The sequence below is a fragment of the Puma concolor genome, chromosome B1, assembly GCF_028749965.1.
Source record: "Puma concolor isolate L17-30 chromosome B1, mPumCon1.1.hap2, whole genome shotgun sequence".
In the NCBI taxonomy this organism is placed as follows: Eukaryota; Metazoa; Chordata; class Mammalia; order Carnivora; family Felidae; genus Puma; species Puma concolor.
Window position 1 is genome coordinate 15,935,524 of NC_141670.1, and position 27,605 is coordinate 15,963,128.

At 42.8% G+C, this 27,605-nt stretch overlaps 1 long non-coding RNA gene and 1 other non-coding gene across 4 annotated transcripts in view; one reads left to right on the top strand and one right to left on the bottom strand.

The window, feature by feature from the left end:
- The window catches only part of LOC147581482 (uncharacterized), a 131,356-nt gene that overhangs the window by 20,254 nt on the left and 83,497 nt on the right, over positions 1-27,605 (top strand). The window contains exon 5 of one of the 3 annotated variants that reach the window (XR_015249955.1): positions 7,314-9,138. The exons of the other annotated variants lie outside the window; for them this stretch is intronic. This is a non-coding gene — a long non-coding RNA (uncharacterized LOC147581482). Of the gene's footprint in view, positions 1-7,313; positions 9,139-27,605 lie in introns of those variants that run through there. 3 annotated transcript variants of the gene reach the window in all.
- On the bottom strand, positions 20,881-20,987 carry LOC112870069 (U6 spliceosomal RNA). Its single transcript, XR_003224460.2, has one exon. It is a non-coding gene; the product is annotated as a U6 spliceosomal RNA (small nuclear RNA).

Sequence of the window (27,605 nt, forward strand, 5' to 3'; positions counted from 1 at the left end):
ATATGTTAACTATACTGGAATTAAAATAAAATAAAATAAAGTTAAATTAAAATCTTTTAAGATTATTCATTTTAAGGACAGTATTAACCAAATGTTTCAAGTAAAAAAAACCAAAAATCCTAAAAATTATTTTTACAACTTAAGCCTTTAAAGGAACAAGATGGCTTTGATTCTTGTAGGTCTTGAACAACCTATCATCTGAATATCAGAATCAGAATATCAGAATCAGAAACTTAAATACAGAGACTGATGGGGCACCTGGGTGGCTCAGTCGGTTGAGCGGCCGACTTCGGCTCAGGTCATGATCTCACGGTCCGTGAGTTCGAGCCCCGCATCGAACTCAGCTGTGCTGACAGCTTGGAGCCTGGAGCCTGTTTTGGATTCTGTGTCTCCCTCTCTCTGACCCTCCCCTGTTCATGCTCTGTCTCTCCCTGTCTCAAAAATAAATAAAACGTTAAAAAAATAAATAAATACAGAGACTTATTCATAGGAATTAATTGTATCTGAGGTTTACTTATTATGTGGGGCAACCCAGGAATTGGTTCAGACTTTATCCTGGAAAAAGTAAACCAGGTTACGTACACCTTTAGACTTTGGACACAGAGCACAGACAGAGGCAAGGCATATGTGCAAAGAAGATTGGTTAAATAATCTGATGTCTGTTTATTTTGAGCCAGGTGGATCTATAACATGGTCTGGAATGTCTCAAGCAAATTATTTTCTTTATTTAAAAAAAAAGCCTTGGGGTGCCTGGGTGGCTCAGTTGGTTGAGCGTCCGACTTTGGCTCAGGTCATGATCTCGCGGTCTGTGAGTTCGAGCCCCGTGTCGGGCTCTATGCTGACGGCTCAGAGCCTGGAGCCTGCTTAGGATTCTGTGTCTCCCTCTCTCTCTGACCCTCCCCCGCTCATGCTCTGTCTCTCTCTCTCTCAGTCAAAAATAAATAAAACATTAAAAAAAAAATTAAAAAAAGCCTTATGTAAGAAAACAAATAAAACCAGCCTATTTAAGCCCACCTGGGAAATACAAATACCTTCTTAAGTCAAAAGAATCATATCTGTTCCATAAATATAGAATAGAAAGTTAAATTAAAAACATCTTTAAATTAAATTTACTTTTATGCAATGTTATCATGTACATTTTCCCTGGAGAGTGAGGTAAGGTGAGGTGAATAGGTCATTTGACCTGAGTTCGTTTTGGACTTTGATCCCGAGGGGGGATCAGTTGTGTGTACTTTGGCCAGTTACTGAACCCTTCAGAGCTTTAGATCCTCTTATTCCTATAAAATAGCTTTAACTGTAGTTATATGAGACTGTAATTACAGGGATTCTAGACACCAATTCACCACTAGCAAATTTCAGGACCTTAGGCCAGCCATTTAACCTTTTGGTACTTTAGTTTCTCAATCTGTGACGTAGGGTAATAACGCCTATACTACCCATATTGTACAAGGATGCTAGTAAATATAATTACGCAGGAGATACGAAGTAGTAGACATGCTCTGATGCTCAAGGGAGCATTAACGCTGCCAGCCTAACATACAACATGAGACCACTTGCTCTCCCACAGTCCCAGAGGCCCAGGTCACAATTGCCCCTCCCCCTTTTCGCAACACCTCTATCCTATCCTCACTCCCAGCTGCTCACATTGCCTCCTATTTCACCGAGAATGTCCAGGTGGTCAGAAAATAACTTCTGCCACCAGAGCCACCCCTCTAGCATTTGCACGCACATGCTCTGTTGCTGTGCACGCTCTTATCTACAACCAGTTTCTGGCTTCATTGATTTTTTTTTCCCCCCAGAGTGTTCCTTTTCTATTTTGATGTCTCCCTCTAATTTGAAACATTTCTTCTTTCTACTTAGTTTGGGTTTATTTGCTCTTCTTTAAGGTAGAAGCTTACACCTACATCTTACATTTTTATTTTTATGTATTTTTTTATGAAATTTATTGTCAAATTGGTTTCCATACAACACCCAGTGCTCATCCCAACAGGTGCCCTCCTCAATACCCATCACCCACCCTCCCCTCCCTCCCACCCCCCATCAACCCTCAGTTTGTTCTCAGTTTTTAAGAGTCTCTTATGCTTTGGCTCTCTCCCACTCTAACCTCTTTTTTTTTTAGACCTTTCTTCTTTCCTAATATAAGCATTAAATTATACACTTCCTTCTAAATACTACTTTATCTACATGTCGCAAATTTAAATACGAATATGTAGTGCTTTGATTATCATTCAGCTCAAAATATTAAAAAAATTGTTCTTGTAATTCCTTTTCTCTTTTTGGCCCTTAAGTTATTTAAAATGAGTTGTTTGATTTCCAAATATTTAGGGATGTCCTATATATCTTTTCATTGCCAATTTCTAATTTCAATCCAGAGATCTGGTCAGTATAATTTCATTTCTTTTAAACTTCTTGAGACTTGTTTTATGGCCCAGATTATGGTCTACCTAGTAAAATTCCATGCACACTTGAATATATTTTCTGCTGTTGCTTGGGAAGAGTAGTTTATAAATGTCAATTAAGACAAGTTGGTTAATAGAGTTTTTCAAATCTCCTATGGCCTTACTGAAAGGAGTGTTGAAGTTTCTGACTAGAACTGAGGATTTGTTTTTTTTATCTTTTCGATTCTATCAGGTTTTGCTTCACATGTTTTGAAACTCTATTATTAGAAGCCTACACATTTAGGATTATGTATTGTCTTCTTGATAAACTAGCTTACCTATCAGTATGAGATATTTGTCCTAAGGTTATCAAGAGAGGGGTGTTGAAGTTTCTGACTATTACTGAGGATTTGTTTCTTTATGTTTCAGTTTCATCAGAGTTTGCTTCATCTATTTTGAAATGCTGTTATTAGATCTCTTCACACTTAAGATTATGTAGGGGCGCCTGGGTGGCGCAGTCAGTTAAGCGTCTGACTTCAGCCAGGTCACAATCTCGCGATCCGTGAGTTCGAGCCCCGCGTCGGGCTCTGGGCTGATGGCTCAGAGCCTGGAGCCTGTTTCCGATTCTGTGTCTCCCTCTCTCTCTGCCCCTCCCCCGTTCATGCTCTGTCTCTCTCTGTCCCAAAAATAAATAAACGTTGAAAAAAAAAATTTTTTTTTAAATAAATAAATAAATAAATAAAAGATTATGTAGTATCTTCTTGAGGCTTATTTATCATGAGGAGATATTTCTCTTTGTCTTTGGCAATATTCTTTATCCTGAAGTCTACTTTCTAGGATATTTATATAGCCATTTTAGTTTTTCTATGATTAGCACTTTCTTACCCTTTTGTACCCTTTTACTTTTAACCTATCTACATCTGTATTTTTAAAAATGCATTTTTTTTTGAGAGAGTGCAAGTGGAGGAGGGGCAGAGTGAGAGTGAGAGAGAGAATCTTAAGCAGGCTCAATGCCCAGCATGGAGCCCAATGTGAGGCTTGATCTTGTTACTGTGAACTCATGACATGAGCCAAAATCGAGAGTCAGGCACTCAACCAACTGAGCCACCCAGACACCCCTAAAATGCATTTCTTATAGATAACAGATAGCTTGATCTTGCTCTTTTTTTTTAATCTCTGCCTTTTTCAACGTTTATTTATTTTTGGGACAGAGAGAGACAGAGCATGAACGGGGGAGGGGCAGAGAGAGAGGGAGACACAGAATCGGAAACAGGCTCCAGGCTCTGAGCCATCAGCCCAGAGCCCGACGCGAGGCTCGAACTCACGGACCGCGAGATCGTGACCTGGCTGAAGTCGGACGCTTAACCGACTGCGCCACCCAGGCGCCCCAATCTCTGCCTTTTTATTGGAGTGCTCAGACCATTTACATTTACTGTAATTATCAGTATGATTGAGTTTGAATCTATCATCTTGATATTTGTTTTCTATTTGTTCCATCTGATTTTTGTTTTCCTTCTTCCAGATTAATTTAATGTACTTTTACTATTTTATCTACTTTATTGGCAATTCATGATACCTACCTGGGTTTTTTTAATTGTTCTAGGGTTTACAATAGTATGATACCACTTTATATATAATGAAGGAAATTTATAATAATGTATTTCCATTTTCCCTTTCCCATCCTTTGTCAGGCATTTTATTTCTACATATGTTATAAATCTAGTAATACATTATTATTCTGTTTTAAGCAATTATACTTTAATAAAAGTTTTAAAACTAGAAGAAAGTCTTTTATAATTTCTTACATGTTTACCATTTCTCGCACTCTTTTTTTAAAAACAGTTTTTTAATGTTTATTTATCTTTGAGAGAGAGAGACAGCATGAGCAGGGGAGGGGCAGACAGAGAAGAAGACACAGAATCCAAAGTAGGCTCTAGGCTCCAAGCTGACAGTGGAGAGGCTGACATGGGGCTTGAACCCACGAAACATGAGATCCTGATCTGAGCTGAAGTTGGATGGTTGACTGACTGAGACACCCAGGTGCTCCTCTGGTACGCTTTTTTCCTTTCTACAGCACCAGTTTTCATATGTTATCCCTTTCCTTTAGCCTAAAGGATACCTTTTAATATTTATTGCAGTATAAGCCTTCTGTCAACAAATCTCCTCAGCTTTTCCTTGTCTGTTTCTGTTTTATTTTATTTTTTTTAATGTTTATTTATTTTTGAGGCAGAGAGAGACTGAGCATGAGCAGGGAAGGGGCAGAGAGAGAGGGAGACACAGAATGTGAAGCAGGCTCCAGGCTCTGAGCTGTCAGCACAGAGCCCGACGCAGGGCTCGAACTCACAGACTGTGAGATCATGACCTGAGCCGAAGTCGGATGCTTAATCGACTGAGCCACCCAGGCACCCCTGTCTGTTTGTGTTTTAACTTTGCCTTGTCTTTGAATATTTTCTCTGGATATAGAATTCAAAGTTGACAAGCTTTTCTTTCAGCACCTTTAAAAAAAATTTTTTTTTTTAACATTTATCCATTTTTGAGAGACAGAGCACGAACAGGGGAGGGGCAGAGACAGAGGGAGACACAGAATCCAAAGCAAGCTCCAGGCTCTGAGCTGTCAGCACAGAGCCCAACATGGGGCTCAAACCCATGAACCATGAGATCATGACCTGAGCCAAAATTGTACGCTTAACCAACTGAGCCACCCAGGAACCCCTCTTTCAGCACCTTTAAGATATCATTCCATTGTCCTCTGATTTAGGTTGTTGCCGATGAGAAATTTGTTGAGTTATTATGTCTATTCTTCCGCATGCAACATGTCTTTTTCTCTGGCTATTTTTATACTTTTCTCTTTATCAGGTATTTTCTATATTTAATTATGATGTGCCTTGGCCTGATTTTCTTTTTATTTACCCTGTTAGGGGTTAATTGAGCTCTTCAGGTCTGTGGGCTTATAGTTTGTATTAAATTCAGAAATATTTCAGGAACTATTTCTTCAAATATTTTTGCACCTCTCTTTTTTCTGGGACTCCTGCTTGATATTGACATACAGTCATTGAGATTCTGTTCATTTCTTTTTTTTCCAGAATTAATTAATTAATTAATTTTTCTGTGCTCCTATTTAGATAGCTTCTATTGCTGTCAAGTTAATTAATCTTTCTTTTTATATAGTCTAATCTGTTATGAAGTCCACCCAGTGAATTTTTTAATTCAAAATATTATATATTTTTACCTCTAGAAACTATAGTTATTTTAAAAATGTATCTTTTATTTCTTTCACCATATTCATATTTTTCTTTAATTCTTGAACTGCTATAGTAGCTATTTTAATGTTCTTGTCTGCTAACTCCATCTTTCTGTCATTTCTTCATCCTGATTGTATCAATTTATTTTTCTTAAGGTTATGGGTCACATTTTTCTACTTCTTCACATATCTAGTAATTTTTTATTGGATTTTCTTTGTGTTGAGAGTCTAGATTTTGGGTTTTTTAAAATTATTATTTCTTTATTTTCAAGTTAGTTAACATATGGTGTAGTCCTGGTTTCAGGAGTAGAACCCAGTGATTCATCTCTTACATATGACACCCAGTCCTCCTCCTGAAAAGTAGTCTCCTTAATGCCCATCACCCATTTAACCCATCCCCATCAACTCTCAGTTTGTTCTCTGTATTTAAGAATTTCTTATGGTTTGCCTCCCTCTCTTTTTTTATTTTTCCTTCCCTTCCCCTGTGTTCATCTGTTAAGTTTCTCAAATTTCACATATGAGTGAAAACATATATCTGTCTTTCTCTGACTTATTTTGCTTAGCATAATACACTCTAGTTCCATCCACGTTGTTGCAAATGGCAAGATCTCATTCTTTTTCATCTCTGAGTAGTATTTCATTGTGTGTGTGTGTGTGTGTGTGTGTGTGTGTGTGTGTGTGTCACATCTTCTTAACCCATTCATCAGATGGCAAAAAACACATGGAAAGATGCTCAACATCGCTCATGATAAGGGAAATACAAACATACAAAACCACAATGAGATACCACTTCACACAGGTCAGAATGGCTGCAATTAACTCAGGAACAAGAGATGTTGGGAAGGATGTGGATGGAGAAAGGGGAACCCTATTGCACTGTTAATAGGAATGAAAACTGGCCCAGCCAATCTAGAAAACAGTATGGAGTTTCCTCAAAAAATTAAAAATAGAACTACCCTATAACCCAGAAATTGCACTACTAGGAATTTATCCAAAAGATACAAAAATGCTCATTTGAAGAGGCACATGCACCCCAATGTTTATAGCAGCACTATAAACAATGGCCAAATTGTTGTCTTTAAAAAAAACACTGTTGAAGTTTATTTTGACAGGCAGTTAAGTTACTTGTTTGATCCTTTTACATCATGCATTTAAGACATGCTAGAACAAGTCTAGAGTAGCTTTTCCTCTAGACTAATTAGTGACTGATAGTTAACCCTTACTATTAATGTCTGATGCTTCTGGTGCCTCTGTTGAGTGCTCTGAGTGTTCAGTGAGGGTTTTCCATTGTAACTGGTCAGAATTCAAACATCTCCCAGCCCTGAATGAAATCTGAGAATTCTATTCATTGTTCCCTCATAGTTATTCTGTGTCCAGTGCTGTGGAGGTTTACATTGCGCATCCACAGGTCAGTATTCAGCCACCAAAGATTCACCAGAATCCCTGCGCAGATTTATAAAGCTCTTTACCTTTACAGTGTCCTTCTCTCTGGTAGTCCATCCTGCAAATTTTTCCAGATGCCTTGGCCTCTTCAAACTCCGATTTCTATTTCCTCAACTCAGCAAAACTGCCTCCCCCTGCTTGAATTCTTCCCCCTTGTCTTGCACACCAGAAAGTGTCACCAGGCAGAAAGTCTACGTAATTTTAGGTTCGCTTACCTACTTCCCTTCTCTCATTCTTCCCTTGTGTTTTAGGCCTTCGTGGAAATTCCAGTACCAATTACTCCTTCATGGCAAGAAACTGAAGTCTTCTATGTAACTATCTAAAGCTAAAACCTCCTTTTGTGGACCCCATCTTTTTCACCTACTGGAGGATGCCTTCCCCGTCTGCCCCGTGTTATCAAATTTTTGTTCTCTACTGAATCATTCCCACCACACAAACATGTAGTTTTCATTTTTCCCTTTCCCATCCTTTGTCAGACATTTTATTTCTACATATGTTAGAAATATAGTAATACATTCTTATTTTTGTTTTAAGCAACTAAACAACAACAAAAACCAACAAAAAACTTTTTCGCCCTACTTCCCCTGCCAACTATCACCCCATTAAGCTGCTCTCCTGTGTAGCAAAACACCTGTAAAATAGCTTTCTGTAATTGCAGCATTTAATTCCTGTTCTCTCTCGCTTAGGCCAATTCCAATCAGGCTTTCACCCCCTGTGCATCTGCTCTCATCAAGGTCAATCATAACCACCATTCGTGTTGTTAAATCCAATGCCCTACATTCGGTCTTCATCTTCCACTGGATCCAAGATCTCTAAGCAATATTTGTCCCAGTAGGTCACTCCATCTTCCTTGATTTATTTTTTCCACCTGGCTTCCAGGGCCTGCACTCTCTTGGTTTCTTTTTCACCCCTCACTCATCACTCCTTTTTTAAATCTCCTTTTTAGGTTTGTCCTTCTCTCCCCAACTTCTAAACACAAGAATGCCCAAGAATCTTGGCTGTCCTTTTTTCCCTATGTGCTCTCATTTCTTTGGTGATCTCGCATAATCCCATGGTTTTAAATACCTCATATTCATCCCATGCGGACACCATACACGTTTCTATCTCCAGTGCAGACCTCTCTCCTAAATGCCAAACATGAATATATCCACTTGGATGGCTAAGAGGAATTTCAAAGCTAGCATATTTAACACTGCCTCCACCTTCAGTATTCCCCATTTCAAGTGGTGGCAAATCCATATTCCAATCGCTAGACTGAAAATATTCTTGATTGCTTTACCTCCCACACATCACATATCCATTAAGAAATCATGCTGGTTCTACCTTCAGAACAAGCCCAGAATCCACACACTTCTCACCATCTTCCTTACTACTGCTCTGGTTCAGGCTACCACCACCTCTCTCCTGAATTACTGCTATGTCCTCCTAATAGGTATCCCTGCATCTATCCTTCAGTTTGCTACCGAACCCGTTTACACTTACTTCCAACAGAAGTTAGACCATGTCACTTCTCTGTTCATATTTCTCCAGTGGCTCCCCATTTCATGCAGAGGAAAAACTAAAGTTCTTACATCGTAGCCTATAAGGCCCTATGTGATCAGTTCCCATTACCTCCCTGACTTCATTCCCTGCCATTAATATCCTCACAGCCTTCTCCTTGGTCACACCGGTCTTACTGTCCCTAGAACATGCCCCTCCTTGCTACAATGTAAGTTCTATGAGGCAGGGGTCTTTGTATGCTCTGTTCTCTGTTGTACCCCAAACATACAAGAGAGCCTGGCACAACAATAGATTCTGCAATAAATATTTGTTGAACGAACAGTCACATAACCACCAGGCATCCCCTGAAAACAGTGAGAGAAGGTGAACTCTCTCACCTCTTTGGCTCTGGAAGAGGGTAAACTGCTGCCTGCTGGCCAACATCAAACCCACTACTTGTTTTTGTAAATTAAGGCGCATTTAAACCATGGCCCAAAACATCAGTTTGCATGTTATCTGTGGCTGCTTTCCCCACACACCAGACCAGCAGAGTTGAGTAGCTGCCTCAGAAAATGTATGGTCCACAAGGCCAAAACTATTTCCTGTCTTGTTCTTGATGGGAAAATTTTGCTGATCCCTGATCTAGAATTCAGAAAGGAAGAACTCAGCTATTCCTCGCCTCCCACAAAAATCTAACCACCAAACCCAAAGAATGAAACACACTCAGATTTGGGGCGGGTGACCCAGTCCCCCAGTACCATGCAAAGATGATGCGAGCACTGCAGTCTGGGGGGAAGAGTGAGCTTAGAAATGCTCCTATCCTATGCACAGGTGGTATTCTGTCTGTGGAGGCAGCAAAAAGTAGCCATGTCTGCCCACACACATCACCAATGGGAAGATTAAGGAAGTTAGCTCTATTTTTTACATCTACATCAATTAATCTCTCATGAGTTGAAAAATTTCCCCTAACTGCCTATTCTTAATCATGTTAGCACAGAAGGGTCATTTATATCATATTCTGTGACCAAATGACGCATTCCATTTCCTTAAAATAGAGTCAGCTCTCATCTGTCTTGAAGACAGGGCTTCTCTGAACACTGACTGACACAGTGGGTGAGCTGGGGGTTCAGCAGGTGCTCCTTCGGGATGCTAAAAACCTGGCTTGAAAGAGGCGAAGAGTGGGCTGTGGGACCCCCTCCAAAATGAGCCTGGGGTGGGCAAACCTGGGTGGAGGGCTTTCCTAGGACGTTGTCATGGCGCTCAGGATGACTCAGGGTTGGGATTGCTTTGGACCTGTCTCAAATCCCAGCCTCCCTAGGGATTCCTTGGAATTGGAAGGACTCTGTATAAAGGAGCCAACTGAGAGCCATGTAGTCTAGATTCATACCTCTGGTACTTGCTGGAATGAGACCAACCTCCTGGGCGCCTGGTGACCCTGGACCCACAAATGTGGAACTCGGCTGCCTTTGCCCTGGTCCCGGGGGGAATATATTCCTATTTCTCCAGTTCACAGGCAGAACTCTCCCTCTGGTTACGATTCCCATCGGCTCCTCCCTCAAAGAGAAAGAAATAAAACTCTCTAATGTGAAAAAGAGAAGGCTGCAAAGCATTCATCAGTCAAATGGCCCCCCAAAGATGGTACCCAACCATCACTTCGTAAAACAAAACAAAACCCACTAGACTTCAGTGCAAGGCAAGGACCATAATTTAGAGATAAATTCCACCTGATAGCCACTGAAAATGCCAGAATAAAAACTGATCTGAGGAATATTCAAAAGTGCTTGCATACCAGAGAAGAAAAACAAACCTTGGTTAACAGTCAACCACGGCAACTGATTTCTGAGTTCAGGTCCCTCTGGGTGTCATGGAATCCCTATTCTTTGGAGAATGTTAAGACCAGGATGGCTCTGCTAGAACTTTGGCATGTAACTCTGGCATACAGCTGGGTTGTAGAAACCTCTAAACTTTCCTCTGACTCCATGTTTCCAGGAATGACTAAAGTAAAAGGAAATTCAAAGAGGAAAAAGAGGCAGAGGGCTATGATAGATCTCTCGTTCCGAGTACCCCGTGTGCTGCCCTGGAGCTTCTGTCTCCCCAGGGTACAAATCAAGATGGGGCTTCTTAAGGTGGATATTGCTGTTGTTAATAGCAGTACTTCCCAGGAGACTTCATCTGCTAACAGAATGGTGAGAGCAAGAGAAGATTCAGCAGAACATTTCAAAGCACCTTGGACTAGACCTTTGCTACATAGATGTCTCTTTTCCTTAGCGTGGATGAAAGCAGAGGACGGGGGGAAACAACTCAGTGGATGACCTTTCTTTGCTGCATTACCTGCAAGTCAAGAAGAGAATAATCCTGGAGGCTCTGGTCTAACCACTTCTCAGGCTCCTCCATGAGATAGTAAGAATTCGCAATAATCTACTAACGGATAAACAGGAAAGTTATTTGTTGCAAGCTTGGACTTAATATGTGTTAAGTAATAGAGTTAACAACCTTTACAGAGCAGGTCACCAAGCACTGCCTGGGAGGACGGAGAAGACACCACAAGGGAGTGCTCACAGGGACACACAGATACAATATTTTAAAAATAATTTGTCATGTTATTTATTTTGAGAGAGGGAGGGAGAGAGAGTGTGCATATGAGCAGGGGAAGGGCAGAGAGAGAGAGAGAGAGAGAGAGAGAGAGAGAGAGAGAGACAGAAAATCCAAAGCAGGCTCCATCCTGTCAGTGCGAAACCCAACACAGGGCTCGAACTCACGGACCATGAGATCATGACCTGAGCTGAAATCAAGAGTCTGATGTCTAACTGGTGGAGCCACCCAGGCACTGCAGATATTCTATTTTTAAATAAGGTGTTGAGGTGCCAGTTACCTTGACCTCAGGAAAAATACTCATGCATAAAGTCACATTGAATTTGGACAGGAAAACTAGCATCATCGTACGATTACTTGAATACAACCCATCACCTTCTATGCCACAAGGCAGGACTGATACAGCCTGTGCTGTCTATGGGGAGGCCTCCCGCCTCCTGGGAAGGTCACTTCCCCCCAGAGGAGACCACTATGGTAATATTCAATATGAGTATGTTTTAAGGAATTCTGTCCTCCCCTAAAAACATCTCTACCTGCAGCCACACCCTGCTTCCATGCCCTCACAGATGCATCTCTCCCAGGCCAGGTGCCAGAACCTTCTCTGGAAAAATGCAGCCCCTTCCCTATGGGGCTGAACCGTCTCCTGGTAAGTACTGCTATTAATAACAATGGAAATAGCCAGCCTCTTCCCTACTTTCCACAGGAGTCCCAGTCTCCTGTGCCTCGGGAGTCTGGCAAATCTACAGTCTGGGGCTGTGGCCACCTGTTGGTCTGGCTTCTGCTGGCCGTGAGAGAGCTGGGAATACCACTCACGTTCTGGGAGAGGAGGAGGAAGAGGGTGGAGCCTGCAGAGTGCTTATTTCCAGATCAGTCTCTCCACCAACAACCAGCAAGCAAACAGCTGGTATGCTCTGAAATTCACCTCATTACCCTAAGTGCCACCTTTCTCTGAAAGCCGACCATGAGCAATGAGGAAGGTATATTCCTCTAATTAATATGATTTGTACCTACCGTGCCCCTCTCAACTTCAAAACACACTCCCTTCCGATTATCAGAGAATTCCTCTGTCCCCCGTGAGGTGACAGTGAGAGCATGGTGCTTACCCCACCACACAGGACTTTCTGTCTGGGTCTGGCGTCTCCCGACAGCTCCTGGGCTGTCCTGTGTCTCAGGCTGATCTACGGAACACACAGCTGCCTGACTTTTGAGAAGGTCACACTGCCCTCCTGGGTCCCGCCTCTCTCAGGCCCATCCTGAGGTCCCTCTCATGGAAGGCTGTCCAGCACTGCCAGTCTTCTCCAGAGCAAGTCTACATACAGCAACACGCGTGCTGCCCCAGATGCGGGCGAAGGGCAAGGAAGGGCTGGCAGCCACCTTGAACTACAGAACAGAGGAGGCCCCTCTCACCTCCTCATCCAGGATGGAATGTGCTTTTCCCTTCTCACACTCAGGAGAGGTGACGAGAATCTTGTACCTTTGAGCTACAAGAAACTTCTGACTTTGGGCACCTGGGTGGCTCAGTTGGTTGAGCGTCCAACTCTTGAATTCAGCTCAGCTCACTATCCCAGTGTCATGGAATCGAGCCCTGCATGGGGCTCTACATGGAGCTTGGAGTCTGCTTAAGATTCTCTCCCCAGCTCTCTGTCTCTAAAGAATAAGAATAAGAATAAGAATAAGAATAAGAATAAGAATAAGAATAAGAATAAGAATAAAAAATGTAAGGGGGCCTGGGTGGCTCAAGTGTCCAACTTCAGCTCAGGTCATGATCTTGCAGTTCATGGATTTGAGCCCTGCATTGGGGTCTGTGCTGACAGCTCAGAGCCTGGAGCCTGCTTTGGATTCTGTGTCTCCCTCTCTCTCTGCCCCTTCCCCATTCGCACTCTCTGTATCAAAAATAAATAAACATTAAAAAAATTTTTTTTGAATTTAAGGGGTGACTGCATGACTCAGTCGGTTGTGCATCCAACATCGGCTCAGGTCATGACCTCACGGTCTGAGTTTGAGCCCCACATCAGGCTCTCTGCCGTCAGCACAGAGCCAGCTTCGGATCCTCTGCCTCCCTCTCTCTGCCTCTCCCGGCTCACACTCTCTTTCTCTCTCTCTCAAAATTAAATAAACGTGAAAGGAAAAAAAAAAGAAAGAGAGAAAAGAAACCTCCAACTTTTATGAATGAGGAGACCAATGGCCACGGCTGAGGTCAGAAGGCTGAACTTGGCCTCTTGACTCTTAATCCATACTCTTCCCACTGCATTAAACTGCCTCAAGCTTTATAATTATAGCCAGTTAATCTCTTCATTCTATACTCTTCAGGCTCCCAGAGTACCCCAAACTGCAAGAGGGAGCAAAGCTTCCAAGTGGTGCTTCGGAAGGGGAGGGGGAGAGAGGCAAGGTGGATTTCTTCTGGGCCAGGGCCGACCGTCTACAGCTTTTCTTCCAGAGTCACCATCGCTGAGCCCGGCCTCAGCTCCCGGAGCACCTCACACCCACCACCCTGACCCGCAGGCCTGGGAGCCTCTCCAGGGCATTGGCTGCTGTCCCAGCAGGAGCTGGGGCTTCACAGCTGGGCAAGAAAATTCCTCAGTATTAAGAACTCTTCTTAGTGATGTCTCATGCCTGCTTCCTGGGGAATGACCTGCGTGCCCTTGGGTTTCTACAAAGCTTTCGGTTCCTTGTTCCTTGTTTGACATGTGACCTATGACCTTTCATTGACCTGGCCATGTGTTTCCTGGACTCCCCATGGCCCAGCAGACAGCACCTTTGACCTGCTGACTCCTCTGATCTTCTGTAGGGCTCTGTCCTCACTCTGGAAACTCATGCTGTGACTGCGGCTTCTGGGTCCTTCTCCAGGCGTGCTCCTCACCTGTGCCTCCATCCATCACAGCTTCCCCTGTGCCGCCAAGTCCGTGACACCTAGCTGATCTCTACCCGGGTTTAAACCAGCTTGACCTCAGACACATAGGAACAAGGTTGCTATTTTGGCTTCAATTATGTCACTTTACAGTCCTGTGGAGATCGCTTCCATAAAACATGACATGTGCGGTGTGAACTTTCCAGACAAATATGCTAGGAAGCATTTGAGGTTTTTACAAAAAAGACTGGAAAACATTAAACAGCTGTATTTGGCAGGGACATTCAAAGTACTTCAGCCCGCCATCTCCCAAAGTGAGTTCTAAGGGAAAATCGAGGGGAAACGTATATTCCATGTATTATTCAAGGAAACAGAGTTCAGTGGTCAAATGAACTTGAAAAACATGGCACACGGACAGCTCTTCCACGGGGATTAAAAACATATGTTAGCACATCGACGCCTCCGGCGAGTCCTCTTTCAAAGAAACCTCTTGAATTTGGCTTAACTCAAATTAATTATAACAAAAAACACTTTGCTTCCTCAGTGCGTATTAATCCTGCACCTCACTGTTGGGCAGAATCCATGCCAGGAAATGTGACTGAACGAAGAGATGCAGACGTGATGAGGTTCCAGAACTTGCCCAAGGTCACACAGTCAGGACCAGCCAGAGCTGTGTCCAGAACAAGAGTTCCAGATCCCCATTCGGGTACTCTTTCCACTAAACCCTGTTGATTCCTTTTTTTTTTTTTTTTTCCAAATGGATTCCTCTGGAAAATCCTTAAAACATCAAGCATTCTAGGGGCGCCTGGGTGGCGCAGTCGGTTAAGCGTCCGACTTCAGCCAGGTCACGATCTCGCGGTCCGTGAGTTCGAGCCCCGCGTCAGGCTCTGGGCTGATGGCTCAGAGCCTGGAGCCTGTTTCCGATTCTGTGTCTCCCTCTCTCTCTGCCCCTCCCCCGTTCATGCTCTGTCTCTCTCTGTCCCAAAAATAAATAAACGTTGAAAAAAAAAAAAAATTAAAAAAAAAAAAAAAACATCAAGCATTCTCTGTGCCCTTGAAATGAAATGCAAGGAACCCAGTTGTATTCACGCAGTGCTTCTGGAATATACATTTTGCACGAAGGGAGAAGAAAACTTGCTGTCTTAATTTAATTGATGGGGACTAGATGAACTTTTAAATTCAGCGTAGAAACTAGTTGACAACAGTGGGTATCCATCACTGAAAACAGCAGATAACTGTCTCCATAATTTCCACCCACAGCAACTCCTTAAAGGCGTTACGCTGGGTAAAAAAATTAATCTCCAAAGGTCACATGCTTTATGATTCAATTTGTATAACACTCTCAAAATGACAAAATTATAGAGATAGGGAATAGATGAGTGGTTGCCATGGGTAAGGAATGGGGGGAGGGAGCAGGAATAGGGATGACCAGAGAGGAGAAGCACTAAGGAGATCCGTGTGGGGGCAGGATAGTTCTGTATATTGGCTGAGGTGGTGGTTACAGGCATCTGAGCATGTGACAAAATGGCCGACATGGTATCAGTGTCAATTTCCTGCTCCTGATCTTGTACTATGATTACGCAAGATGTAACCATTGGAGAGAACTGGTTGGTGGGGACCGGAGTTGGGGGCACTACTTGATCCGCTATCTTTGCCGCTTCCTGTGACTCTAATGATTTCAAAGTGAAAAGTTTACTCACACCTATATTTACACACACACACGTGTATAAACACATATACGGTCCACACGGTAACGTGAATCTCAAATACATTGTTATGCTAAGTGAAAGAAGGTAGGCACAAAAGGCTGCGTTCTGGATGACTTCATATATATGGCATTCTGGAAAAGACAAAATTTAGGGACGGAGAACAGATTGGTGGTTCCCAGGGATTACACATGAGGCAATCATGAGTTTGGGGAGTTTGGGACGACAGAACTGCTCTCCGTCCTGGTTGGTGTAAGGTCACATGAAGCTGTACCTGTGTTAAAACTCAGGGAAATGTATATCAACAAAGAGGGAATTTGCCATATGTAAATTTAAAAAGAAACATTAAAAAACAGGTTGTCAGTAGAACAGAAGAATCTCGCCTCCATTCTAAAAACTGTGGTGATTACTTTTGCATAAATTACACATTTGGTCTTCACAATATAAATACCAATTGCGGCTCTAGTCAAAGGGGAAGACATTCGCTGAGATCATGTGATTAAGGACAGGATTATTTTTACATTTAATCTCTTCGATGTTTTGGATTATGGCAATATAAATAAGAAGCTTTGCTGGCACTTGGTTTCTTGACCAGCCAGCTCGAATTACAGCCAGGCGGTTACCAAAGTTTGAATGAATTATACCATGAAATTAAAGTCTGAACAGAGTATGGGAAAGCTAACTTGAAACCGAAATAGGGTTTTGGCAAAAAAACAGAAAGAAAGAAAAAGACAAAGCTCGGGAATCAATTGCATTACTTGAATTCATTTCCTGTTCTCTTAGAAACGTTCTCAAGCAGCGCTGAGAGCAGCTCAGGTGTGCACTCTTAACAAGTTGTTGGTTCTTGGCCTCAGTTGGACTTTTGAAATGTAATGTTTGTTTTCCAGCCCAACCCACCTCACTCTGAGAGCCTCTGTTAGCAGGTTTATTTATTCACTCATTAACTTCTGTTGAATGCTTTCTCCCCTGGGTATATCAACAATGGGAGAAGACCAGAATTTATGCAACCACAAGCAGAAATCAGTGGGGGCAGGTGCCTAAAAGGTCACACCCACTTTGAATTTCAAGCCACCACTCTTCTTGCTCAATATTTTCTTTATTTATTTTTGGCTCGGTTCCACATCAGAAGGTTTAAACTCTCAAGTTGTAAACAAACTGCTTTCAAGAAAAAACAGCTCGGGTCGCCTGGGTGCCTCAGTCAGTTGAGAGAGGGACTTCGGCACAGGTTATAATCTCACGGTTCTTGAGTTGGAGCCCCGCATCCAGCTCTGTGCTGATGACTCAGAACCTGGAGCCTGCTTTGGATTCTGTGTCTCCCTCTCTCTCTGTCCCTCCCCTGCTCACACTCTGCCTCTCTCTCTCTCTCTCATTCTCACTCTCTCAAAACTAAACAATTTGTCAATACATTGTATTAAAAAATAAAAAACATTAAAAAATTTAAAAAAAGAAGGAGAAAAACAAGCTCATCTTTTCACGTCCATTTAACTGTTCAATCATCTTTTCCTAGCTTTCAAAATTTCTTTCTCAGCATCATTACTTAGAAACATTACAAATTGACATCGCAGGGGCACCTCAGTGGCTCAGTCGGTTAGGCATCTGACTTCAGCTCAGGTCATGATCTCATAGTTTGGGAGTTCAAGCCCCAGGTTGGGCTCTGTGCTGACGGCTCAGAGCCTGGAGACTGCTTCGGATTCTGTGTCTCCCTCTCTCTGCCCCTCCCTTGCTTGCTCTTTGGCTCTCTCTCTCTCAAAAATGAATATACATTTTAAAAATTAAAAAAAAAAAAAACAACTGACATTGCAAGTGACAGCTGGTGTTTAATCATCAATAAAGATGGAATCTCAGATCTGGTCTGTGCCTTCTCCCACCACTGGGGAAATGCTGCTTCCCCTCTGTCTGGGTCCATCACCGCACTGGTGCTGAGATTCCCTTCCCACTTAAAAATGGAACTTTCTGGGGCTCCTGAGTGGCCCAGTCGCTTATGCGTCTGACTCTTGATCTCGTCCCAGGTCATGATCTCACAGTTCATGGGTTCAAGCCCCGTGTCAGGTTCTGCGTTGGCCATGCAGAGACTGCCTTGTATTCTCTGTCCCCTTCTTTCTCTGCCCCTACCCCACTCATGCGTTTGCGCTCACTCTCTCTCTCTCTCAAAATAAATAAATAAACATTAAAAAAAATGGAACTTTCTGGCTCTGAGCTCAAGGTGCCTCAGATGATATCGGTTGGAATCATGCTATGAAATATTTATCACTTGGTTTTATTTGCCAGTTCAGAGAGGCACATTGTGTGGGCCTTTTGGTGTTTGTTTACATTTTTCACTTTAATTTTTATTAAGTAATACAGAATTTTAAAGTGTTTTAAATTGTTTAAAGAGCCAAACAGTTCCATACTGTTTGTTGTGACAGGTTCCCACACTACCTTTTCTCCAGAAGATCTACTTTTAGTTTATTTTTTTTTTAAACGTTTATTTATTTTTGGGGGGACAGAGAGAGACAGAGCATGAACAGGGGAAGGGCAGAGAGAGAGGGAGACACAGAATCGGAAACAGGCTCCAGGCTCTGAGCCATCAGCCCAGAGCCTAATGTGGGGCTCGAACTCACGGACCGCGAGATCGTGACCTGGCTGAAGTCGGACGCTTAACCGACTGCGCCACCCAGGCGCCCCAAGAAGATCTACTTTTAAGTGTCTGAGCTGATGCCTTATTTATTTTTTAATGTTTACTTATTTATTTTGAGAGAGAGAGAGACAGACAGGGAGAGAGAGAATCCCAAGCAGGCTCTGTGCTGTCAGTGCAGAACCCCACACAGGGCTCAGTCTCACAAACTGTGAGATCATGACCTGGGCCAAGATCAAGAGTGGGTCACTCAATCACCTGAGCCACTCAGGCACCCGTGAGCTGATGCTTTAGGTACTGACCTCTCCACCTCTAAATAAAATGCTTGTGTTGCTTTTGAAGGGTCAGGAAATGCCACTGTAAGATAGGACTGGAGGAGCCCAGTCCCAAATTTGTTACTTTCATGTACTGGTTATTTCCAGCTGTAGGCAAATACGGGGAGAGGCTTTCTCTGAACTCCCCTCATCTGCCTAAAGACAGATCCTCTGAATGAAACTCCGTTGTCATAAATCCCCTCCTGTGAGTGTCATTAATGAGGGAGAACTGACTCTTGTCATAGGAAAGGAGCCTAGATGTCAACCCCGCACCCAGACTAACTTTGTCACAAACTACCACACCACCCATCTATTCTTCCAGGGGCCCATTCATCTATCCTAAAAAGCATTTCCTCCCCCACTAAGAGGACTACATTTCCCTCCCCTATCCCTATAAAGATGGCATTTAAGTTGGAATTTTTTTTTATTAAAAAAATTTTTTTAATGTTTATTATTTCTGAGAGAGAGAAAGAGTGCAAGCAGGAGAGGGACAGAGAGAGAGGGAATCCGAAGCAGGATCCAGGCTCTGAGCTGTCAGCACAGAGCCAGATGCAGGGCTTGAGCCCATGAACAGCGAGATCATGACCTGAGGTGAAGTTGGACATTTTTTTTTTCAAGTTCTGAATTAGATTTATTTTTTTTTAATATATGAAATTTATTGTCACATTGGTTTCCATACAACACCCAGTACTCATCCCAAAAGATGCCCTCTTCAATACCCATCACCCACACCCCCCTCCCTCCCACCCCTCATCAACCCTCAGTTTGTTCTCAGTTTTTAAGAGTCTCTTATGTTTTGGCTCCCTCCCTCTCTAACCTCTTTTTTTTTTTTTTCCTTCCCCTCCCTCCTGGTCTTCTGTTAAGTTTCTCAGGATCCACATAAGAGTTAAAACATATGGTATCTGTCTTTCTCTGTATGGCTTATTTCACTTAGCATCACACTCTCCAGTTCCATCCACGTTGCTACAAAAGGCCAGATTTCATTCTTTCTCATTGCCATGTAGTACTCCATTGTGTATATAAACCACAATTTCTTTATCCATTCATCAGTTGATGGACATCTAGGCTTTTTCCACAATTTGGCTATCGTTGAGAGTGCTGCTATAAACATTGGGGTACAAGCGCCCCTATGCATCAGTCCTCCTGTATCCCTTGGGTAAATTCCTAGCAGTGCTACTGCTGGGTCATAGGGTAGGTCTATTTTTAATTTTTTGAGGAACCTCCGCACTGTTTTCCAGAGCGGCTGCACCAATTTGCATTCCCACCAACAGTGCAAGAGGGTTCCCGTTTCTCCACATCCTCGCCAGCATCTATAGTCTCCTGATTTGTTCATTTTGGCCACCCTGACTGGCGTGAGGTGATATCTGAGTGTGGTTTTGATTTGTATTTCCCTGATGAGGAGCGACGTTGAGCATCTTTTCATGTGCCTGTTGGCCATCCGGATGTCTTCTTTAGAGAAGTGTCTATTCACGTTTTCTGCCCATTTCTTCACTGGATTATTTGTTTTTCGGGTGTGGAGTTTGGTGCGCTCTTTATAGATTTTGGATACTAGCCCTTTGTCCGATATGTCATTTGCAAATATCTTCTCCCATTCCGTTGGTTGCCTTTTAGTTTTGTTGATTGTTTCCTTTGCTGTGCAGAAGCTTTTTATCTTCATGAAGTCCCAATAGTTCATTTTTGCTTTTAATTCCCTTGCCTTTGGGATGTGTCAAGTAAGAAATTGCTGCGGCTGAGGTCAGAGAGATCTTTTCCTGCTTTCTCCTCTAGGGTTTTGATGGTTTCCTGTCTCACATTCAGGTCCTTTATCCATTTTGAGTTTATTTTTGTGAACGCTGTGAGAAAGTGGTCTAGTTTCAACCTTCTGCATGTTGCTGTCCAGTTCTCCCAGCATCATTTTTAAAGAGACTGTCTTTTTTCCATTGGATATTCTTTCCTGCTTTGTCAAAGATTAGTTGGCCATACGTTTGTGGGTCTAGTTCTGGGGTTTCTATTCTATTCCATTGGTCTATGTGTCTGTTTTTATGCCAATACCATGCTGTCTTGATGATGACAGCTTTGTAGTAGAGGCTAAAGTCTGGGATTGTGATGCCTCCTGCTTTGGTCTTCTTCTTCAAAATTACTTTGGCTATTCGGGGCCTTTTGTGGTTCCATATGAATTTTAGGATTGCTTGTTCTAGCTTCGAGAAGAATGCTGGTGCAATTTTGATTGGGATTGCATTGAATGTGTAGATAGCTTTGGGTAGTATCGACATTTTGACAATATTTAAAAATATGGAACGCTTCACAAATTTATGTGTCATCCTTGTGCAGGGGCCATGCTAATCTTCCCTGTATCGTTCCAATTTTAGTATATGTGCTGCCGAAGTGAGCACTGAAGTCAGACATTTAACCAGCTGAGCCACCCAGGCGCCCCTAAGTTGGAATTCTTAAGTGGTTGTAGGAGTTACTTATTTGTCTTTGGGTGTTTCCCATGTATACATGAGGTATGCATGCGAATCAACTCCTGTTTTTCTCTTGTTAATTTTTTATTTCAGTGGCCTCAGCTGAGAAATCAGAAGAGAAGGAAACTTACTTTTCCTCCTGTACAGTTTCCTTGATTTTTCACTTATAGGCTTTAGCTACTGGCTTACCAGTTCGCAAGTTAGGGATTTGGCTCTCTTCCCCTTTCCCCATGAAACACACGCACACCCTTCCCATCCCTTTATCCTTCCAATACAGTTACATCATTAATTTTCCTTAGATCTTTATTCAGTAAATGTAACTCATAGCATTACAACCATGTAAATGCTACCCTGAACTAAGCCACGTAGTAAACTATAATGACTTTTACTATCCTGAACAACTTTTTTTAATTCCCTGGACAGTAAGTGTATTAGTAGTAGATGCACTTACCACAAATTCAAACACAAAGTCTCCTGCAATGATATAAACATCTTCTCAAGACATTTAGAGCATCCCATATTTTATCAATCTGATCTTCTTGAAGAAACACTTTCCAGATTCTCTGCCATGTTCCAGTCTGGACTGTTTTGTTCTCAACAACTGGGGTGGAGCTGTCATCCTGAGGATCCCCTTCATTTCTCTTGAGTCGAATCTCCCGTTTCCTCTGTCTTGAGTCTTCGTTCGTGGTTTGTTCCCTTGTTTTGGTGAAACATACTCTTTAGTCGCTCCCTGATAAAGGCACATGGGAAATACACTTTTTGAAACATTGCCTTTCTAAAATGTCTTTCTTCAGCCCTCATACGCAATTGCTCTTTTGTCATTCTAAGATAGAAGTGGTTTTGGGGCACCCGGGTGGCTCAGTCAGTTAAGCGTCTGACTTCAGCTCAGGTTATGATCTCACGGTTCAGTTCATGAGTTCCAGCCCCACGTCGGGCTCAGTGCTGACGGACAGCTCAGAGCCTGGTGCCTGCTTTGGATTCTGTCTCTGTCTCTCTGCCCCTATCCTACTCGCTCTCTGTCTGTCTCCCTCTCAAATATAAAAAATCAAACACACAAAAAAATTTTAAGGTAGAAGTGGTTATTCTTCCAAGGGTTGAAGGCATCACTTTCTCATCTTCTAGCCTCTGGCATTACTGTTGAGAAAACTGATGACATTTTATTTTGATCCCCTTATCTTTTTGGCAGTTCACTTTTTCTGTTCTCTTTTCCTGAAACTCCTGTTACTTAGATATTAAGTCTTGTGGATCCTTAAGTCTTGTGGATCCATCCCCCGACTTTTTTACTTTTTCTCTTTTACATCATTTGCTCTACTGTTGAGGAGAGTTCTTCAATTTTATCCTCCAATTCGTTACATTTTTCAAAATTTCCATTATGTTTCCGAATGTCTAGAGCTCCCTTTTCTTCAAAAGTTCTGTTTCTACGTCATTCTTTTGCTGTCTCAAGGTTGAAATATTTCTTCTTGCCTCACTGAAGATACTACTGATGGGTTTTTGTTTTAAGTTTCTTTTCTTTGAATGTGTCTGCTATTTCTCATGTTGCTTTTTAAACATTGGTTTGCCTTGGTCTGAATCTTTCACATTAGGGTTTCCGCACCTGTAAATCTTGATCATTTGCTCATGAGAGTGAATTTGTGGCCGGGGCTTTTCAACAGTGAACTTCACCCGAGGGTCATCATTTTCCCAATGAAAACTCATCGTCGGTATGTGTAAGACTTTCTTCTTGGGCTGCTCAGATTCTCCAGGGGAACTTTCCAGTCTCCTCCCTGAAAGACAATGGCCTGGTTTCCAATATTCTGGGAGCCCAGGAGATGGGGAGGACTGGAATCCCAGAAGCCAGTAAGACTGTAGTTACTCCAGCTCCCAGTTCCTAGCACAGCACCCACCTCCATCTCTGCCTACTGTCTTCCAACCCAGGGACCTTCTGTTTTCCTGTGCAGAAAAAAAAAAATCTTCTAATTCTGTGAGTGTGGAGGAGGCCAAGTGTCTGACTGCACAAATTGGAGAAGGTGGTCTGGGGATTAAAATGTTCTTTAAAAAGCTTCCAACAAGAGGTTCCTGGGTGGCTCATTTGGTTCAGTGTCAGACTCTTGATCTCAGCTCAGGTCTTGGTCTCAGGATTGTGAGTTCAAATCCCACGCTGGGTTCCATGCTGGATGTGAAGCCTACTTCAAAAAAAAAAAAAAACTGCCAACAAATCCTCTTTCTTTAAACCCCTCCCTTGACCCCCATTTCCAGAGGTACTCAGTGTTACCAATTCATAGCCTTTGTAGATTTGTGGGTCAATCCACTTTCCTCACCGCTGATCTAGGATTCAGCTGTCTCAGCTCTGCTAAATCAGCACTTGTTTGCTTTCCAGATTCCAAAAGTTTGCTGTGATTTTCTCCTCTCCCATTTTCCCTTTGCCAGTAAAAATCTCTTCTATTGTAGTTTCAGAGAGACTTCCGGAGAAAAGGGTATTAGAGGCATGTTTAACTTGCGGTCCTTACCTGGAAGCCACCGTGTAACTCATGTTAGTTGCTTACGAAAACAAAACGATGGGGCCCGTGGGTGGCTCAGTCGGTTGAGCGTCAGACTCGGCTCAGGTCATGATCTCACAGTTCGTGGGTTTGAGCCTCGCATCGGGTTCTGTGCTGACAGCTCAGAGCCTGGAGCCCGCTTCGGATTCTGTGTCTCCCTCTCTCTCTGCCCCTCCCCTGCTTACACTCTCTCTCTCTCTCTCTTTCTCAAAAGTAAATAAATATAAAAGGAAACAAAACAAAACACAAAAATAACAAGAATGATACAGAGCCCTGGTGTAGGAAAAAAATGTGCTGTTGATGTTGGGATATAAACTGAATCCTATTAAAAACTTTAAAAGCAGTCAAGATAAACCTTCTGACCTTGAACCAGTGAAACTTTCTTTGAACCTAGGGAGCAAGTCCACTAATTAAAATAAATGTATAAGGCATCTTGGTATGTAGTCTCCTACCCCTCTGGTGTTTGTTAGGCAGTTCCCCGATGCTGAGTCTCTTCCTTATAATTCTCCCTGATGTTAAGTTATCCCTCTCCTTTGCTTCCTGGCTCTCAGTAACTGTGTGTCAGTCTCAATAACTTGGGCTCGACTATGTAGCAGGTTCAAGGATACCTTCCCTTAAACTTAGCCCAGAGCCGGTCCTTAATTGCCACTCCTTAGTTCTCTTTTCTCTGGGCCCAGTTACATTCTAGAGCCAAGGATATTTCAAACATAAGGAACACCAAGTCTTACAATGATGGAATGAGCGGAGGCCTCCCTCGCCACCCACCCACCCTCATGGCTCAGGCATCTGCAGCGAAATTAATCCCAGGAAGGAGGCAAGTGCTCCTTTGGCACCATTATGTCAGAGCGTTTCTTTTTGCAAGAAGCAGAATCAAATTATGTTCATAGGGAGGAGCGTGAATGCTTCGCTGAAGACTAGAGTGTTGAGGGGTGCCAGGGCGGCTCAGTCGGTTGAGCGTCCGACTCTTGATTTTGGCTCAGGTCGTGATTCCGGGGCTGTGGGATCGAGCCCCATGTCAGCCTCTGCACCGAACATGGTGCCTGACTGAGATTCTCTCTCTTTCTCTCTCTCTCCCCCTCCTCCCCTCTTATGTTCTTTCTCTGTCTCACACATACACACAAAAGACTAGAGTGTTGATATTTGGAGGAAGTTTTTGCATATGTTGGTAAAGTGTGTTTTCCAGTTGATAAGTTAAGGAGGAACCCAGGCCCGGCCATTGTAAGTGGAAAGAAGCCAATGGGAGCCCGATTTTCTGCTACTTCCACCACTTATGGGACTGGGGCACCCATATGCTTCTACTGCCAGCAGACGCCTGCACAGAGGAGAATTCTCACTAATATCTAGCCAAATCCTGTGATGGCGGAGTATACAAGTCATGAGGTGACAGGGGGTAGCATGCCGCTTCACTTTGTGCAGAGGAGTGGAACTTTCCAGGGAGGAAGGTCTACGGATGCTGTTTGAGGAAGGCCGAAAGAAGAGAACACGGAGGAGAAAGAGGATGTTCAAGTGAGAGAGAGTTTAGGAAAGAAGGAATATTCACCAGGACACCCCCTTCCAACATGGAGTCCTGAGAATAGAATGAGGGGATGAATTAGCTCGCACCTCCAGTCTCCCTCAAGTGAAATAAGGACTTAGATCTTCATCAAGATGCAGTATGGGTTCGATCACAGCATGTGAGTTCCCTTGAGGAGGACAGGATCCCCTCCTGCTCACCTTTCAAGGCACCAGCCACTACCAGGTAGAGAAAGCAACAGACAGCTTCTCAAGCCTGACAGACACAAGATCAATTCACGTTAATCCCCTCTACCCACATACACCCACCCAGGAGACAGGGCTGGACTGGGGGATAGGAGGAAAAGTACTTGGAATTGGAGGATAACTTTGTTCGCTTTCTTCCTTCCTCACTAAAGATTCCATCCATTCCATAATACAAAGTCCTTTGGATATCCTGGTGACTCTGTTTAGTCCTGAATCCACAACAGAAGCCCTGCCTTCTGATGTTCGGGGTAAGGCTGGAGGCATCCTGGCTACCAAGACAGAGTCTTGCATTTGCATTTATACTCTTACCTAAAATATCTAGAGTCCTTTTCCATATGTTCTTTCATCTGATTTTCATCACAACACGAAGTTGTTAAGCATTCTAGCAGGAAATCCACAGCTCGGTGAAGAGGAGCAAAGTCTCCTGTGTCATCCACTCTGGGGGTCAGAGTTATTAGTCACTAGTCAAATTAATCGGAAACGCATCCTGCTGCCATTGGCTGCAGTCCGGGAGATACTCAAAGGGGACAGGCAGGAAGTGACCCAAGAGCTCTTGCTCTGTCAGGTAGAAGAAATGTAAATCAACACCCTCTCTAGAGCAACCCAGTAGACAGAAAAGAACACAGATGCTGGAGAGAGCCTTTACATTAGAGACAGAAGACATTCCTGGGATATGTTACATACTCCATCGAATGAGGCAACCCTCCATAGAAATAACATAGGGCAGTTAACTTTTCTTGAAACGCATCCTGAGGACTTTCCATATTCCTCAAGCTGCAAACACTCACACAGAACACAATTACCCCTGTGAAATGTACAGGAGGAGTCCACACGATGGACACAAATAAATCAGACTTACTCCTGTACATTGCTCTCGTAATACCCCCCCAAAAAATTCAGCAGCTAAGTTACTACATTCATAAAACTTTGGTGTTGTTCTTAAACAGTGAGAAACACAAACATTAAATCCTCAGATGTCAAGCGTTGGCTGGAGTAAAGGTCTGTACTCATGGCAATAATGAACCTCCTGCTGAACAAAGAGAAGCATAATCTGACAATATTCTCATGTGCTGATGAAGAACCACAGTGTAGAATGACATGGGGTAAAGGGTATCACAAAGACCTATGACTAGCCCCTGGGGAAAACCTGAAAGCAGGAATCAAGCCATGATTTCACATACGTCAGGAAGGCTGGGAGGAATGGGGTTGAAGGAAAAGCTTTGGGTCACTGGTATTCTATAAACTGACTGAGTGAGAGGCTAAAGATCTGTGAAGATTGGAATGAGAGAATATTCTGTTGAGAAATTACAGGTAAGGAAGAATATGAAATGAAGAGGTTTGGGGCTGGGGTTAGCAGGATTGAAAGACAGCTTTGGGGGAGGCAGGGAGTGGAGAAGGACAGAAGGAGGGGAGGTGGGTAACAGAGCCACCCTCTACCACAGCCCAGCGCACAGTAAGACAAACTATACCAACTATTGTGGGAGGAGCCAAGATGGCGGACCAGCATGGAAGTTTTTTGTGTGTCTCACATCCATGAAATACAGCCAGACCCACACCAAACCATCCTACACACCTAGAAAACTGACTGGAGGATTAACACAACAACCTGCACAACCTGAACCACAGAATTCAGCAGAAAGAGAAAAAATTCATTTTTATTTTCAATTTTTATTAAAAATATTTTTCTTGGGGCGCCTGGGTGGCGCAGTCGGTTAAGCGTCCGACTTCAGCCAGATCACGATCTCCCGGTCCGTGAGTTCGAGCCCCGCGTCAGGCTCTGGGCTGATGGCTCAGAGCCTGGAGCCTGTTTCTGATTCTGTGTCTCCCTCTCTCTCTGCCCCTCCCCCGTTCATGCTCTCTCTCTGTCCCAAAAAAATAAATAAACGTTAAAAAAAAATTTAAAAAAAAATTTTTTCTTTAATTTTTATTACTATATTTTTTACTTTTGTGTAAACTTTTTCAAATTCTATTTTACTTCCATCATTTTAGTTTAGTCTGCTTTAGTGTATTCACCTTTTCAAATTTTCAAGCAATTTCCTTTTTTCTTTCTTTTTCTTTTTTTCTCTTTTTTATTTCTTTTCTTTTTTTGAATGCAGAAAGAGAAAAACTTCATTTTTACTTTCAATTTCTATTAAAATATTTTTATTTAATTTTTTAAATATATTTTTTACTTTTATGTAAATTTTTTCAAATTCTATTTTACTTGCATCATTTTATTTAATCTACTACAGTGTATTCACTTTTTCAAATTTTCAAATGATTTCTTTTTTCTTTT